Source organism: Pinus tabuliformis, chromosome 2_2 (assembly GCF_031772625.1).
Source record: "Pinus tabuliformis cultivar Carrire ecotype Pingquan chromosome 2_2, CPIR1, whole genome shotgun sequence".
In the NCBI taxonomy this organism is placed as follows: domain Eukaryota; kingdom Viridiplantae; phylum Streptophyta; class Pinopsida; order Pinales; family Pinaceae; genus Pinus; species Pinus tabuliformis.
In genome coordinates this window covers 562,596,123-562,602,597 of record NC_142300.1, presented here as the reverse complement: position 1 = coordinate 562,602,597, position 6,475 = coordinate 562,596,123, and positions in this window count along the sequence as shown.

The following is a 6,475-nucleotide window of genomic DNA, read 5'->3' as shown; positions in this document are numbered from 1 at the left end:
TTCACTCCTTTCTAACTAGTCTATGGTTTGGAAGCTGTGTTACCCATTGAATGCGAAATCCCGTCACTGCAAATGGCCATCGAGTTACTTCCAGCCACTTCCAAAGAGGAAAAGAATTTGTTATACTTGGCTCAATTAGATGAGAATCGACGTGATGCTGCATTGGCGATCGAGACTCACGCAAAACGAATGAAAGCTCAGTATGATCGAAATGTGACCCCTCGAAATTTTTTGGAAGGAGATCTAGTATTAGTTTATGATCAAGCTAATGATAAATTAGGCACTGGAAAATTCGTTCCTATGTCGCATGGTCCCTATGTTGTCAAGCGAAAGCTAGCCAAAGGGGCTTATGAATTGGTAGACTTTGATGGGGACTCTTTAGGTAAACCCAGAAATGGCCTTTACTTGAAGAGGTATTATGCTTAAAAGAATGGGCATGGAGATTTAGTTAGGATAGTTTTTTCTTTCTAGCTGGTGTGTTTTAGTTTAAACAGTGTGCTTAGCTTAGAGAGTGTTTTTTCGTCATTATTCCTGCTTATCTTGGTTTTACTCTTGATATTGCAGATGTCGATGCCTCTCCAAACATACATTGGTTTCGCTGATGGTGCTTGTCGTAATACAAAGAACATCTCTTCCGCAACTTGCGTTGTCTATTCACCCTCTGGCGAGTTAGTATCTATGCATGGGGTAAGCCTCGGTCAAACAACGAACAACATTGCCGAGTATAGTGCAGTGATTGAGTTATTGTCTGAATCTATTTCATTTGGGATTCGGAGTTTGATAGTGAGGTTAGATTCTGAACTCGTTGTATTACAACTTAATAGAGTGTATGCCATTAGAAATCCAGTGTTATTAAGATTATTTTTGAGAGTGCATCTCTTGGAACGTGAATTTGATTATATTGAATATCAGCATATTCCAAGGTCTTTAAATACATTAGCAGATGCAATTGCTTCTCGAATGTTAAATAGACATTTGCAATAATCATACATGTAAATTTAAAACCATTCCATAACATGATTTACAAGATAAGCCGGTAATAGTGATATATATATATAGGAGTGTGTCAAAAAATACATCGTCCTCGATCATAGGTTGAAAAACACCTTATGATCGGCAAAAATGATAAGTACAAAAAACAAAAATGTCACATGTGCCCACAATAGGTGATCATCCTATCACTGGTGATGATCTCTATAAGAAACCACTGCATGGGCCACCTTGCAAAGGAACCTCCTAAAAGGTCCCGGGACTCCAATCACATAGCGCTGAAGTCGACGAGGAATGTCGTCTATAGTGGTCTCAGGAATATCTCCTGTCAAGCGCTCAAGATGACCCTCCAACTCGGCCAAAACCTCTGCTGATTCATCCTGTGGGGCTGGCACGGGTGCAACTGGTTGCCTCCTCTCGTAAGGCTGGAGAGCGGCTGGTCGTTGTGGACCCACATCTGCATTTGAAATTGTTACTGTCAGTTTTGAGACAATAAAAAATAACAAAAAAAAAAAATTAATAGAAAAATGTTGAAAAGGATTTTACCTGACTCATCCCACTGCTCTCCTGGTGGAAGAACCATGTCTGGGTCACCACGAAAATCTATCCCAGCGTAAGGGAAGTCCTGAACGGAAAAGACCTAGTTTTCCAGCCATTGAAAATACTCAGGTTTGAATCGAGCAACCTCTGTCCTCTCGTCCGGGTGACGAGCCATGACTGCGACCCATCGCATCAGTTTGGGCTCTCGAGGAAGCCCAGCTCCAACAGTTAGGCGCTGTGGGATCAGCATAGGAACCCTCTCCAGGCCAAAACTCATGACCAAAGCCCCATAACCAAAGGTCTTTAGTCGTCCGTTCTTGGCCCTAGTTAGTTGGCCTTTCACATTGGCCAACATGGAATCGCACCAGTTGAAGATGGTGCCTCGAAAGCAATCAACTGCCATACGCTTCTGGGATCCAGTGGCAATATTTAATGTGGCAGCTCCGCAAAGTCTGGTGACAGTGAACGCAATCACCATGAGCTCAGGATGGGATATGGTCTTTATGTCTATCCCTTTGTCTCTAGCCTGGTTGTTGCAGTACTCTAGCCGGAGGCTATCGACAGACTGGCCACCTGGCCTATTCCCGTGCAGAGTCATGTCTTCGCCTCTCTTAGGCAAACCAGTCAAGAAATATATGTCCGCCAGCTCGATTTCGAGTTGGTGTCCGCCAATGAAGAAGCACTGGTCCTGAATGCTCCATCTGTCAACCAGCCACTGTAAGAAATCCACCTGAGCCCTCATGCCAGGAATGGCCCAGAATTTGTACAATCCGCACGCCCTCAAAGCATCAAGTGAAGGCTGATGATTCCATGCGGCAGCATCCACATCCTCATGCTCTCGTTCACACCAATCTAGCATGATGTACTCTCTGCATCAAGTATAAAGACAAATTAAAATGCTAGAAAATATTTTGTGTGGTCCATTTTTGAGAATTTTTGGGTTCAAAACGCTTGCGGCGGGGACCGCACCCTCCAGGTTAGACACAGTGCGTGGGACCGCACTTTGTCTACACGAAAGGTGCGGACCCCGAGCTTTTTCCCAATGGAGAAAAATTCGGGGTCCGCAGGCCCGCTATGGTAAACCTGCGGGTCCCCGCACTTGGGTTTTGCGCCTAAAAACCCTCCCAAAAATGAGATAAAGGACTAAAACAAAAAATTAAACGGTTAAAAATGAAGAGTGGGATGATGTGGATTACCTAGAGAAGACGACGTTCGATTCCGACGGTTGGATTTTCCGCAATATTCACGGGAAGTTTTCTGAGCAAAAGCACTATTTTCTCACCCATACTCAAACGGTAAAAATAAATTGACAAAGGCCCTTTTTATAAGTTTTTTGAGTAAATAAATTGTAAATTTGTTTATGTTTCACTTTGAAAAGGTATTTTGTGACATTTTTATCCATTTCAAATAGGTATGAGTAATGTTTGTGTTTTTGTGCAGAATAAAGGATTATTCAGGCGAAATCCATCATTTTCAACGAAAAAACATGTAGAGTCATCTTTAAGCTCTTTTCTAACTCCTAAAACATGAAAAGATCGCCGAGTGTTTCTTTTGAACTCGTTAAAACGGAATTAAAAGACGGTCCACTTACAACTCTTTTTCGACCGTAAAAACATGAAAAGATTGCCGGATTTTTGTCGTTTCAAATTCGATATCGGTCATAAAACGACGTGTCATTGATCGCTTTTTTACTTTTTTGGGTCAAGGGCACTAATAACGAAAAGTACTCCTGGTCGTAAAAGATCAAGCGATTCTCTCAAGTATTATTTTATACTTTTTCGGGCTTGGGAGACACAAATTTACGAAAAAGGTCAACCCTGGAGTCTTCTTAAGTTTTTTCAGACTCTCTAAAAATGAAAAATGCCGAGTTTCTCCTATACTGGACTCATCAAAAATTTCACAGTAAAGGCCCTGTTCAATTACAAACAGGAACGAACCACTCCTTCTTAGGGTTCGAATTTAGACTAAGTTGGACTCATCCGAAGGATGAGCTTATAATCAAGCAAATGTTATCCTCCTTAAGCTTGTCAAAAATAAAGAGGTACTTGCCAGAAATGGTGGGGGAAAAGAGAGAAAAATGAGCCTGTTTGTCATACTTTGTAACCACTTTTTGAACACGACATTTTTAGTCACATGGGTTGGGAAATCCTTTGCCTAACAGTTGATCAAACGACATTGAAAGTCTTTAGCCAGTTTCTGGGTATTAACTTTGGGTCAATTTTCACCAAGCCATCTGTCGCGTCGTTATGTGTTCAAGAGGTCACTGCCAATAAGCCATTCATCTGCAAAATATCTGTCATCCATCTTGACCATCCCTGAGTCAGTCCTTGCAACTAAATTTCTTCAACTTGATCTATGATTTCATGTTGTGGGCTTGCCTACGACGGATCGCTTTCTATCGACATCAACTCATTATCTAGAAAGATGATCTAGGAATCGTTAGTACCTTGAAGTCTGCATGCCTCAATGGCAGGTTTCTCGCCTTCGACGACAGTTTATATCATTGACTTTTGATCAAAGGATTCCGTGACATGTTCGACATCAACACATTTATTTGCATCTCATGGATTGTACTGGGTACTTTGAGAGCCATTGACATCATTGGTGGTTTCTCTCACACTTGTTAACAGTTTACATCATTGACTGGTAATCAAGTGGTTTCTACCATGTTCGACATCAACACATTTATTCGCATGGATAGAATCGTACTATTTCGGGAAAGTAGAAATGAAGACCCTGGATCTAGTTTCCACAATCCAAGCTGCGAGGAATTTTGTATTCATTATATAATGGACTATTCATAAAAAGATGGCTGCGTCCATACTGTGTCCACATGAGTCTATACTTGTGATGTTTTACAAGATCATTCCTGTATCAGAGCAGTAGTTAGTTTTTCTAGTCATTTTTTATCTGAGCATGGGAATGCCTACCTCAGCGACGATATGATCTCATATATATATCTTGCATTGAATGTTTTTACAGGTTCCAACCGGGTTCTCCACAAGATGATCCTCGAAATGATAAAGTACTTCACTCTTCCTAAATGATAAGAAATCCTCATCTACTACAGACTTCGCACTTTAGGGGGCAATCTGTTACACAAAAATATCGTCACCATGATTATTTGCAGTCAGTATGGGTCTATCATTACTTGTACTGTCCTCCTAAGCAAGTCTCAGGCCTCAGTTCTTCAAATCAAGCTTTGGAAATGAGAGAAAGACATTAAAAATCAATGTAACTCTAGTTCCGCACTTTCTCTCATGGTCACCTACGGTCCTGCACCTTTTGTGTACAAAAACTGCGGACCTGCCTGCTCTGTCCCTAACGATGTAGGTGCGGACCCCTGTGAAAATCAAAAGGCGCAAGTTTTATCTTAAAAAACTCACTTTGGGTTAATTCTAGAGGTTTCTAGAAGGAATTTTGACATGGATTGTTCGCTTTGAGGTGGCTCATGCATCCCAAAAGAGAATGAGCTAATCCCTTGATGAGAGGAGCTATCCCTTTGAAGGAGGGCTTTATCCCTTTGAAGGAGGACCTAGTAACCTCCCTCCATTGCACTATAAATACAGGCATTGGGCTGGTTGCTGGGGAGGTTAGAAGCTGAACATTTTTTATGGTAAATGTTGGTGAAATCAAGACTTCCTAGTTGAGCTTAAGAAGAGAGATCACACATCTTTTTGGCTTCATTGGGGAGTCAGTGAAACTTGTCAAAGTAGAGGAGACTTCTTGCTGGACCCTGGGCGGAGCTTGTACAGCGTCAAGGCAAAGGTTGTAAAGTTCTTCTTCTTTTGAATTAATACAATCAAACTCATTTTTCTCAACAAGTATCTTATGTTATTTGTTTCATGGACTCCTTGACTTTCATGTTAAATATGTTTTATGCAATTGGCTTTTCAGGTGCTATTTAATTTGTTTGCCTTGTTTGTGTTTGCAGATTCGCGAAAAGGAGCTCATTTGGATCAAAGGAGCGAGGGCATCCACAAGCTTGCGTTGGACCTAAGGTAGGCCCTAAAAACACTTGTTTGCTATTGTTTATTAAAGCATATTTAGAGAAAGATAGTGTCTGGTTGGTTTGCTTGTCATTAGGTCTTCTTTAGATTCTAGGAAGGTCTATCTTGTCTGCAAGATCGACTTATTCCGCGTGACAACTCATTATCTCAACAATACATGCTCGAATTTTTGTTCCTTGCGTGTGAGTACGTGTTCCTTCCTATTGCGAGGCCATGTAACTAATCCATCAGTGTTCTTCCTTCTATGTGAATACATGTATCTATACCTTGGTGTTAATATTGTGATACCAATACGTGTTAATATTGTAATTCCTTGATGCTCTCCTACTGTGAGTCCATGTTAATATTGTAATGTCGTTGTGTTTGGATTGTAAGGTCATCGTGTCACTGCACTAATTCATCCGTGTAATGCCTTCCCTTCCATGCGTGTGAATAAGTGTATCTATTCCTTCATTTTGGTGAGTATGTGTATCTCTACGTAAAGCTAATAAAGGTAAGTGACTACATGTGATCTTGCTTGCCTGTTCAACCAGTCAATATATGAAGTTCCTAAATAAGTAATAGGGTGCTTATTGTGTTTCGGTAAGTGATATCCTAATCGGCATGTAAAACAATAATCCCATAAGTAAGAGAAGTGAAAAACAAAGTTCAATCTCTCAATGGCCCATTCCCAAACACTAACCCAGTCAAGAATATCAATCAATTCTGGAATGCTCATGAAATAATGAAAGTAATCCCAGCATTGTTCCGCGTGTTCTGGAACACATACAAAAGCACACGACATAGTGGATTTTTTTGTTGGTCATATGCCCACACTGTCGTAACATTGTCCATGCATGTTAGTCCTAAGAAATTATCATAATACTGCAACAATTACTCCTAAGAAGTTATCAGAATGGACAGTGAATTGGATTATTATAATACTTGCAATAGTT